Source organism: Arachis duranensis, chromosome 3 (genome assembly GCF_000817695.3).
Source record: "Arachis duranensis cultivar V14167 chromosome 3, aradu.V14167.gnm2.J7QH, whole genome shotgun sequence".
Taxonomy (NCBI): Eukaryota; Viridiplantae; Streptophyta; class Magnoliopsida; order Fabales; family Fabaceae; genus Arachis; species Arachis duranensis.
Window position 1 is genome coordinate 110,802,784 of NC_029774.3, and position 12,172 is coordinate 110,814,955.

A 12,172-nucleotide genomic window follows, 5' to 3' on the forward strand; every position below is an offset into this window, starting at 1 on the left:
AAAAATTCGAACAAAGAGAGGAGGAGATGGTTCGAATTTTTGATGAGTGGAGAAGGAGTGTTAGTAAATAAATAAAATAAATAGAAGAAGAAGAGGGGGAGAGGGAATTCGAAAATTAGTTAAAAGAAAAGAAAAATATTTTTGTTTTTATTTTAATTTAGAATTCAAAATTTAAGAAAGGAAATAAAAGCAAATTGAAAATTAAATAAATTAATTAATTAAAAAAAGATTTTTGAAAAATGTTAGCTAACTTTCGAAATTAATGAGCGAGAAAAGTAGTTAGGTGGTTTTGAAAAAGATAAGAAATAGTAAACTTTAAAATTAAAACAAACAAATTAAGTGGTTAGTTAAAAAAGTTTTTGAAATTAATTTTGAAAAGATAGGAAGTTAGAAAAAGGGTTTTCAAATTATCAATCTAAAAAGATATGATTGAAACTTATTTTGAAAAAGATATGATTAAAAAGATATGAAAAAAAGATTTGATTTTTGAAATTAAAGTTGATGACTTGCCTAATAAGAAACTAAAAAGATATGATTCTAGAATTTAAAGATTGAATTTTTCTTGGTAGGAAAGTCACAAACTTGAAATTTTTGAATTAAAACATTCAAAGTTAGTATTAATTTCGAAAATTTAAGATAAAATTAAGAAAAAAATTTTGAAAATTTTTATCCTAACAATTCGAAAATATTAAAGAAAAATGAAAAGGATTTGATTTTTGAAAAAGATTTGAAAAGATAAATGTTTGAAATTGAAATTTTGACTTAACTAATAAGAAAAGATATGATTTTGAAAATCTTTGACTAATTCAATGCAAACTTTCGAAAATTATGAGTGAAATAAGGAAAATATATTTTTTTATTTTTAAATTTTAATGAGGAAAGAGAAAAACAACAAAAATAACACAAGACATAAAAATTTAAGATCAAAATAAATAATGCATGCAAGAACACTTTGAATGTCAAGATGCACACCAAGAACACTTTGAAGACCATAATGAACATCAAGAACATATTTTTAAAAAAATTTTAAGAAAAGAAAGACAAGCAAGACACCAAACTTAAAAATTTTAATGTTTAGACACCATGAATTCGAAAATGCACAAGAAAAATAAGAAAAGACACAAAACAAGAAAATTTAAAGATCAAACAAGGAAAATCATCAAGAACAACTTGAAGATCAAAGAAGAACACAATGCATGAATTTTCGAAAATCTAAGAAAAATTAAAAAGAAATGCAATTGACACCAAACTTAAAATTTGACACAAGACTCAAACAAGAAACACAAATTTTTTTTTTGGTTTTTTTGATTTTATTAATTTAAAAAAAAATAAAAATAAAAAGCTTAAACTTAAAATAAAATGACCTAATCTAAGCAACAAGATGAATCGTCAGTTGTTCAAACTCGAACAATCCCCGGCAACGGCGCCAAAAACTTGGTGCAAGAAATTGCAATCACACTTTTGCAACTCCGCACAACTAACCAGCAAGTACACTGGGTCGTCCAAGTAATAAAACCTTACGTGAGTAAGGGTCGATCCCACAGAGATTGTCGGCTTGAAGCAAGCTATGATCATCCTGTAAATCTTAGTCAGGCGGAATCAAATGGTTATGAGGTTTTGATAATTAAAAGATTAATAAAACATAAAATAAAATAAAGATACTTATGTAATTCATTGGTGGAAATTTCAGATAAGCGTTTGGAGATGCTTTGTTTCTTCTGAACCTCTGCTTTCCTATTGTCTTCATCCAATCATGCGTGCTCCCTTCCATCCCAAGCTGTATGTTGGTGAATCACCGTTGTCAATGGCTACCATCCATCCTCTCAGTGAAAATGGTCCAGGTACGGTTTCTGTACGGCTAATCATCTGTCGGTTCTCACTTGTGTCGGAATAGGATCTCTCTATCCTTTTGCACACTGTCACTGCGCCCAACATTCACGAGTTTGAAGCTCGTCACAGTCATCCCATCTCATACCCTACTCGGAATACAACAGATAAGGTTTAGACTTTTTGGATCTCAGGAATGCTGCCAATTGGTTCTAGCCTATTCCACCAAGGTTCTAATTTCACAGATTCGAATGCTCTATTGTTAGGAGAGGCGAGTCAAATCAGTGGATCAGAGACCCAAGAGATTATACTCCGGCTATCGTCCAATGACTACGTTGAACATCATGTAGACCGTTTGTGGTTGTCAGGCACGCAGATCTTAGCTAAGCGAGTAACGAAGATAGTGGGTGATTGTCACGGGTCACCCCTTCATTCTGACTTAACTGAATTAAGAACGAGAGTATATCTTGGAGAAGAAGTAGGCATGAATTGAAAGAGAAACAATAGTACTTGCATTAATTTTTGAAGAACAGCAGAGCTCCGCACCTTAATCTATGAGGTGTAGAAACTCCACCGTTGGAAAATACATAAGAGAAAAAGGTCTAGGCATGGCCGGATGGCCAGCTTCTCAAATGTGAAAAATGGCATAAGCCCCCTCATACAATAGTAAAAAATGCTATTTATACTAAATTAGTTACTAGGGTTTACAGAAAATAAGTAACTAAGTGCAGATAGTGCAGAAATGCACTTCCGGGGCCCACTTGGTGTGTGTTTGGGCTGAGCTTTGAAGATTTCACATGCATAGGCCATTCTTGGAGTTAAACGCCAGCTTGGATGCCAGTTTGGGCGTTTAACTCCAGTTCTGGTGCTAGTTCCGGCGTTTTACGCTAGAAAAGGGTCTTTGGTGGGCGTTTTAACGCCAGTTTGGGCCATCAAATCTCGGAAAAAGTATAGACTATTATACATTGCTGGAAAGCCCAAGATGTCTACTTTCCATCGCAATTTAGAGCGCGCCATATGGGCTTCTGTAGCTCTAGAAAATCCAATTCGAGTGCAGGAGGGTCAGAATCCAACAGCATATCTGCAGTCCTTTCTCAGCATCTGAATCAGACTTTTGCTCAGGTCCCTCAATTTCAGCCAGAAAATACCTGAAATTACAGAAAAATACACAAACTCACAGAAAAGTCCAGAAATATAATTTTTTCATAAAAACTAATAAAAATATAATGAAAAGTAACTAAGACATACTAAAAACTATGTAAAAATAATGCCAAAAAGCGTATAAATTATCCGCTCATCAGACTTCTCAATGTTAATAGCCTTGTATTCCTCTCTAAGATTAGGTATTGTGTCGCTTGGAGAGAAAATTGCTTGCTTCTCTACCAATTGCTTAACAATTTGTCCTATTTGCTTCTCCAATTTTTCAATGGAGATTTCTTGGTTTTTGAAATTTGTTCTTATTACTTGCATAAAATCTTGAGTTTTTTTTTAACAAACTTAGCAATAGTTTGAGACAATCTATCTATCATATTCTCAAGAAAAAACTCAGCCACAGTTTGTGATATTTTCTCTACAGCAAGCTCAAGAAGATTTTGAAATTGCATTTGGCTTTCTTGTTGTTGGTATGCAACATTGGAGAAATATTGTTTTTGATTCCACTAGCCATCATTAGGGTGATTCTCCCATCCAAAGTAGTACTCATGTAACTCACACTCTTCATTTATATGTGTTCTTCCACACAAGTCACACGTAAGAACTTATGAATCCTTTAATTGCTCTATTTGTGCTTTGAGCAAGAAAATTTATTCAAACATGCAGTTATTGACTGGAAGGATGCTATCCATTGCTTTCTTATACACAAAATTTGAAAAGAAGTAATATGGAATAGTAAAAAGAAAACAAAATAAAAAATAAAATAGGATCTAATTTAGCAATTTAATCAAACGTATAATGTCAATCTCTATTAATCTCTGGTAACAGCGCCAAAAAATTTGATGAGCGCAAAGTGAAGCTCACGGGTACCGCCAAGTGCACCAGATTGTTTAAGTAATACTACGGTGAGTGGATATCGTTCCCACGCGGATTAATGGATTGAGCACGCAAATATCGAATTAAACTACTAATTAAATCAATAAAACCTAGAATTGTTGAGTGCATCTTGAAAATTTGTTGGAAAAGTAAAAGCTTAAAGGAATTTGAAAGCTAGGGTTTTGATTTGCTTGAGGCAGTACGTGTGATTGTTGGAGAAAAATATATATGATGGAAAAGTCAAGGATTTTGGGAATGCTTAAGTTTTTAGAAGAATTAAACTTTATTTTCTCTGTACAAAGCAAGCAAGGATTATTCACAATGAATCTTAATTAACTAATTTCTAATGTTTTGGCTCCTCGGTTTCTCCTCAATTAATCAATAGCTAATATCTTGGTTAATTGATTAACCGAAGAGGTTAAGTGTAAAAATTGATTAAATTACACATAAGATTCAAGAGTAGTTGGTACACAGAATCGTGATTTTCACACTTCTTCACAACTCAGTGCAGCTGACCAGCAAGTGCACTGGGTCGTCCAAGTAATACCTTACGTGAATAAGGGACGATCCCACGAAGATTGTCGGCTTGAAGCAAGCTATGGTCATCTTGTAAATCCCAGTCAGGCAGATTCAAATGGTTATGGGGTTTTGATAATTAAAAGATGAATAAGACATAAAATAAGATAGAGATACTTATGTAATTCATTAGTGGGAATTTCAGATAAGCGTATGGAGATGCTTTCTTCTTCCTGAATCTCTGCTTTCCTACTGCCTTCATCCAGTCATGCGTACTCCTTTCCATGGCAAGCTGTATGTTGGGGAATCACAGTTGTCAATGGCTACCGTCCGTCCTCTCAGTGAAAATGGTCCGGCTACGGGTTACGTAGGGCTAATCATCTGTTGGTTCTTGATCGTGTTGGAATAAGATCCATTGATCCTTTTGCGCACTGTCACTGCGCCCAGCACTTGCGAGTTTGAAGCTCGTCACAGTCATCCCATCCCAGATCCTATTCGGAATACCACAGACAATGTTTAGACTTTCCGGATCTCAAGAATGCTGCCAATTGATTCTAGCTTATACCACGAAGACTCTGATTGCACGGAATGGAAGACTCTGTTGTCAAGAGAGGCAACCATGCGTCGAGAACTAGGAGGCCAAGAGATATGCATTCAAGCTTGTTTTCAGGTAGAACGGAAGTGGTTTTCAGGCACGCGTTCATAAGTGAGAATGGTGATGAGTGTCACTTGATCATCACATTCATCATGTTGAAGTGCGAATGGATATCTTAGAACAAGAATAAGCTTGAATTGAATAGAAAATAGTAGTAATTGCATTGATTCATGAGGAGCAGCAGAGCTCCACACCTTAATCTATGAGGTGTAGAAACTCCACCGTTAAAAATACATAAGAACAAGGTCTAGACATGACCGAATGGCCATGCCTCCCAAATAACATAAAACAATCAAAAAAAGATTCAAAGACCTGATCCCAAGATCAAAGATGATCAAAAGATGAAAATACAAAAGTAAAAGGTCCTATTTATAGTGAACTAGTAACCTAGGATTTACAGAAATAAGTAAATGATGCAGAAATCCACTTCCGGGGCCCACTTGGTGTGTGCTTGGGCTGAGCATTGAAACTTTCACGTGCATAGACTTTTTTTTTGGAGTTAAACGCTAGCTCTGGTGCCAGTTTGGGCGTTTAACTCCAGCTTTTATGCCAGTTCTGGCATTTAACGCCAGAAAAGGGTCTCTGACCAGTGTTTTGACACCAATTTGGGCCATCAAATCTCGAGCAAAATATGGACTATTATACATTGCTGAAAAAGACCAAGATGTCTACTTTCCAACGCAATTGAGAGCGCACCAATTAGGCTTCTTTTGCTCCAGAAAATCTATTTTGAGTGCAGGGAGGTCAGAATCCAACAGCATCTGCAGTCCTTTTTCAACCTCTGAATCAGATTTTTGCTCAGGTCCCTCAATTTCAGCTAGAAAATACCTGAAATCACAAAAAATACACAAACTCATAGTAAAGTCCAGAAATGTGATTTTTGCATAAAAACTAATAATTATATACTAAAAACTAACTAAATCATACTAAAAACTACCTAAAAATAATGCCAAAAAACGTATAAATTATCCGCTCATCACAACACCAAACTTAAATTGTTTCTTGTCCCCAAGCAACTGAAAAAAAATAGAATAAAAAGAAGAGAATATACAATGAATCTCACAATATCAATGAAACTTAGTCCCAATTAGATGAGCGGGGCTAGTAGCTTTTTGCTTCTAAACAGTTTTGGCATCTCAATTTATCCTTTGAAATTTAGAATGATTGGCATCTATAGGAACTCAGAATTTAGATAGTGTTATTGATTCTCCTAGTTCAGTATGTTGATTCTTGAACACAGCTACTTTATGAGTCTTGGTCGTGACCCTAAGCACTTTGTTTTCCAGTATTACCACCAGATACATAAATGCCACAGACACATAACTGGGTGAACTATTTCAGATTGTGACTCAGCTTTGCTAAAGTCCCCAGTTAGAGGTGTCCAGAGTTCTTAAGAACACACTTTCAGCTTTAGATCACGACTTTAACCACTCAGTCTCAAGCTTTTCACTTGGACCTTCATGACACAAGCACATGGTTAGGCCAGGATTTTATTCCTTTGGGCCCTCCTATCCATTAATGCTCAAAGCCTTGGATCCTCTTTACCCTTGTCTTTTGGTTCAACGGGCTATTGGCTTTTTCTGCTTGCTTTTTCTTTCTTCTCTCTTTTTTTTGTTCGCCACTTTTTTCTTTTTCACTACTTTTTATTGCTTCAAGAATCAATTTCATGGTTTTTCAGATTATCAACAACATTTATCTTTGTTCATCATTCTTTCAAGAGCCAACAATTTTATCATTAATAAACTTCACTATAAAAAATATGCATTGTTCAAGCATTCATTCAGAAAAACAAAAAGTATCGCCACCACATCAAAATAATTAAACTAATTTCAAGATAAAATTTGAAATTCATGTACTTCTTGTTCTTTTGTAATTAGGCACATTTTTCATTTAAGAAAGGTGAAGCATTCATGGAATTATTCATAGCTTTAAGACATAGACACTAGACACTAATGATCATGTAATAAAGACACAAACATAGACAAACATAAAGCATAAAAGTTGAAAAATAGAAAGATAAGAACAAGGAAATCAAAGAACGGGTCCACCTTAGTGATGGCGGTTAGTTCTTCCTCTTGAAGATCCAATGGAATGTTTGAGCTCCTCTAGTCTCTTCCTTGCCTTTGATGCTCTTCCCTCATGGCTATTTGATCCTCTCTAATTTCATGGAGAATAATAGAGTGCTCTTGGTGCTCCATCCTTAGTCGCTCCATATTGGAACTCAAATCTCCCAAAGAGGTGTTGAGTTGCTCCCAATAGTTGTGTGGAGAAAAATGCATCCCTTGAGGCATCTCAGGGATTTCTTGATGAGGGACTTCCTCATGCTCTTGTTGAGGTCCATGAGTGGGCTCTCTTATTTGTTCTATCCTCTTTTTAGTGATGGGCTTGTCTTCTTCAATGAGGATGTCTTCCGCTATGACAATTCCAGCTAAATTGCATAGGTGACAGATGAGATGAGGGAAGGCTAACCTTGCTAAAGTGGAGGTTTTGTTAGCCACTTTATAGAGTTCTAGAGATATGACCTCATGAACTTCTACTTCCTCTCCAATTATGATGCTATAGATCATGATAGCCCGATCTACAGTCACTTCGGATCGGTTGCTAGTAGGAATGATGGAGCGTTGGATGAATTCCATCCATCCTCTAGCCACGGGTTTAAGGTCATGCCTTCTCAACTGAACCGGCTTGCCTTTGGAGTCTCTTTCCCACTGAGCTCCTTCTACACATATGTCCATGAGGACTTGGTCCAACCTTTGATCAAAGTTGACCCTTCTAGTGTAGGAGCGTACATCTCCTTGCATCATTGGTAAGTTGAATGCCAACCTTACATTTTTCAGACTGAAATCTAAGTATTTCTCCCGAACCATTGTAAGCCAATTCTTTGGGTTCGGGTTCACACTTTGATCATGGTTCTTGGTGATCCATGCATTAGCATAGAACTCTTAAACCATTAAGATTCTGACTTGTTGAATGGGGTTGGTGAGAACTTCCCAACCTCTTTTTCGAATCTCATGTCGGATCTCCGGATACTCATTCCTTTTGAGCATGAAAGGGACCTCAGGGATCACCTTCTTCTTGGCCGCAAATTCATAGAAGTGGTCTTGATGGACCTTTGAGATGAATCTCTCCATCTCCCATGACTTGGAGGTGGAAGCTTATGCCTTCCCTTTCCTCTTTCTAGAGGTTTCTCCGGCCTTAGGTGCCATAAATGGTTATGGAAACACAAAAAGCAATGCTTTTTCCACACCAAACTTAAAAGGTTTGCTCATCCTCGAGCAAAAGAAGAAAGAAGGGAGGATAAGAAGAAGAAAATAAAAGAGATGGAGAGGTCTGAATGACTCGACCAAGTGGGAAAAGAAGTGTTTATGATGTGTGAAAATGAAGGAGGGATGAGGGGTTTATATAAAAGTGGAGAGAGCGGTAAGGTTCATGTATTAGGGTTGGGTTTGGGAGGGAAAGGATGTGAATTTGAATGTTGAGGTAGGTGGGGGGTTTTTGGGGAAGAGTGGATGGAGATGATTGGTGAAGGGTATTTGGGGAAGGGTGTTATTGGAATGTGTGAAGAAGAGAGAAAGTGAGTTGATGTAGGTGGGGATCCTGTGGGGTCCACAAATCCTGAGGTGTCAAGGATTTCTCATCCCTGTACCATTCTAGCGTGTAAACGCCACCTGAGTGCTAATCCTGGCGTTTAACGCCAGCTTTTCTTCCCTTTCTAGCGTTGGACACCAACTTGGTGCTCTTTTTTGGCGTTAAACACCAGTCTGGTGCCATTTTCTGGCATTAAACGCCAACTTAGTGCCCTTTTTTGGTGTTAAATGCCAGTCTGGTGCCCTTTTCTGGTGTTAAATGCCTAGAATGGTGCCAGACTGGGCGTTTAACGCCCATTCTGCTACCCTTACTGGCGTTTAAACGCCAGTAAGCTCCTCCTCAAGGGTGTGCTGTTTTAATGTTGTTTTTTAGTTTGCTTTGATTTTTGTAGTTGTTTTTGTGACTCCACATGATCATCAACCTAAAGAAAACGTAAATAACAATGAAAAATGGAAATTTAACATAGATAAATAAAAAAATTGGGTTGTCTCCCAATAAGCACTTCTTTAATGTCAATATCTTAACAGTGAGCTCTCATGAAGCTTCACAGATATTCAGAGCATGGTTGGGGCCTCCCAACACCAAACTTAGGGTTTGAATGTGGGGGCTCTGTTTGACTCTGTATTGAGAGAAGCTTTTCATGCTTCTTCTCTATGTGTACAGAAGGAGATCCTTGAGCCTTAAACACAAGGTAGTCCTCATTCACTTGAATGACCAACTCTCCTCTGTCAATATCAATCACAGCTTTTGCTGTGGCTAGGAAGGGTCTGCCAAAGATGATGGATTCATCCTCATCCTTCCCAGTATCTAGGATTATGAAGTCAGCAGGGATGTAAAGGTCTTCAACCTTTACCAAGACATCCTCTACAAGTCCATAAGCTTGTTTCTTTGATTTGTCTGCCATCTCTAGTGAGATTCTTGCAGCTTGTACCTCAAACATTCCCAGTTTCTCCATTACAGAGAATGGCATGAGATTTATGCATGACCCCAGGTCATACAGAGCCTTTTCAAAGGTCATGGTACATATGGTGCAAGGTATTAAGAACCTTCTGGGATCCGGTTTCTTTTGAGGTATCTTTAGCTGAGCCAAGGCGTTTAATTCATTAATGAGCAATGGAGGTTCATCCTCCCAAGTCTCATTACCAAATAACTTGGCATTCAGCTTCATGATTGCTCCAAGGTACTTAGCAACTTGCTCTTCAGTAATATCTTCATCCTCTTCAGAGGAAGGATACTCATCAGAACTCATGAATGGCAGAAGTAGGTTTAATGGAATCTCTATGGTCTCTGTATGAGCCTCAGATTCCCTTGGTTCCTTAAAGGGGAACTTCTTTTTGTTCAGAGGACATCCCATGAGGTTTTTCTCACTAGGAATCACGTCCTCCTCACTTTCTCTAGGTTCGGCCATGTTGGTCATGGTTATGACCTTGCACTCTCTCTTTGGATTCTCTTCTGTATTGCTTGGGAGAGTACTAGGAGGAGTTTCAGTGACTATTTTACTCAGCTGACCCACTTGTGCCTCCAAATTTCTTATGGAGGACCGTGCCTCAGTCATGAAGCTAAGGGTGGTCTTAGATATATCAGAGACTATGTTTGCTAAGTTAGAGAGGCTTTGCTCAGAATTCTCTATCTGTTGCTGAGAAAATGATAGAGAAGGTTTACTATTGCCAAACCTATTTCTCCCACCATTATTGTTATTGAAGCCTTATTGAGGCTTCTGTTGATCCTTTCATGAGAAATTTGGGTGATTCCTCCATGAAGAATTGTAGGTGTTTCCATAGGGTTCTCCCATGTAATTCACCTCTTCCATTGCAGGATTCTCAGGGTCATAAGCTTCTTCTTCAGAAGATGCTTCTTTACTACTGCTGGATGCAGCTTGCAATCCAGTTAGATTCTGAGAAATTATATTGACTTGCTGAGTCAATAATTTATTCTGAGCTAATATGGCATTCAGAGTATCAATCTCAAGAATTCCTTTCTTCTGAGTTGTCCCATTGTTCACAGGATTTCTTTCAGAAGTGTACATGAACTGGTTATTTGCAACCATTTCAATGAGTTCCTAGACTTCTTCAGGAATTTCCTTCAGATGAATAGATCCACCTACAGAATGGTCCAATGACATCTTGGATAACTCAGACAGACCATCATAGAAGATACCTATGATGCTCCATTTTGAAAGCATGTCAGAAGGACACCTTCTGATCAATTGCTTGTATCTTTCACAAGCTTCATAGATGGATTCACCTTCCTTCTGTTTGAAGGTTTGAACTTCCACTCTAAGCTTACTTATCTTTTGAGGTGAAAAGAATTTAGCTAAGAAGGCATTGATCAGCTTTTTCTAAGAGTTCAGGCTGTCTCTAGGTTATGAGTTCTATCTCTTATAGCAAAAGGAAAAAGCATAAGTCTGTAGACCTCAAGATCAACTCCATTGGTCTTAACAGTGTCACAAATTTGCAAAAATTCAGCCAAGAACTGATGAGGATCTTCCAATGGAAGTCCATGAAACTTGCAATTCTGTTGCATCAAAGAGACTAATTGAGGTTTAAGCTCAAATTTGTTTGCTCCAATGGCAGGAATAGAGATGCTTCTCCCATAGAAGTCGGGAGTTGGTGTAGTAAAGTCACCAAGCACCTTCCTTGCATTGTTGGCATTGTTGTTATTTTCGGCTACCATGTCTTCTTCTTTTTCAAAAATTTTTGTCAGGTCCTCTTCAGAGAGTTGTGCTTTAGCTTCTCTTAACTTCCTCTTCAGAGTCTTTTCAGGTTCAGGATCAGCTTCAACAAGAATGCCTTTATCTTTGTTCCTACTCATATGAAAGAGAAAAAAACAAAGAAAGTATGGAATTCTCTATGTCACAGTATAGAGACTCCTTGATGTGTTAGAGGAAAAGAAGAATAGAAGGATGAGGTAGAGAGAGGAATTCGAACTTATAGAGAGGGAGGGGGTCCGAATTATTAAGAGAGGATGAGTGTTAGTGATTAAATAGAAAGAGATGAGAGAGGGAATTTTCGAAAATTTTTAAACAAAATAAAATTAGAGTTTAAAACAATTAGTTAATTAAAAAGATTTTTGAAAAAGTTGTTAATGGTTTTCGAAAATTAGAGAGAGAAGTAGTTAGGTGGTTTTGAAAAATATAAGAAATAGTAAGTTTTGAAAAGATAAGAAGTTAGAAAAAGATTTTGAAATTAGAATTTTAAAAAGATGTGATTTGAAACAGATATGATTTAAAAAGATATGATTGAAAAGATATGATTGAAAAAACAATTAAAAAAAGATTTGATTTTTAAAACTGATGACTTGACTAATAAGAAATTAAAAGAAAGTAACAAGAAAGTAACAAACTTTCTTAACAAGAAAGTAACAAACTTGAAATTTTTGAATCACAACATTAATTGTTAGCAAGGATTTTTGAAAATAATAAAAGAAAAATGAAAAAGATTTGATTTTGAAAAGGATATGATTGATATGAGAGGATATGAAAAAGATAAGATTTTGAAAAATTAGTTTTAAAACTTGAAAATTTGAAAAAGATTTGAATTGAAAACAAATTTTCTCCTT

General features: G+C 36.6%; 1 non-coding gene across 1 annotated transcript; it reads left to right on the forward strand.

Moving 5' to 3' along the window:
* Window positions 1–10,790: 10,790 nt before the first annotated feature.
* Window positions 10,791–10,898, forward strand: LOC127746362 (small nucleolar RNA R71). Its single transcript, XR_008007981.1, has one exon. It is a non-coding gene; the product is annotated as a small nucleolar RNA R71 (small nucleolar RNA).
* The last annotated feature ends 1,274 nt before the right edge of the window (window positions 10,899–12,172 follow it).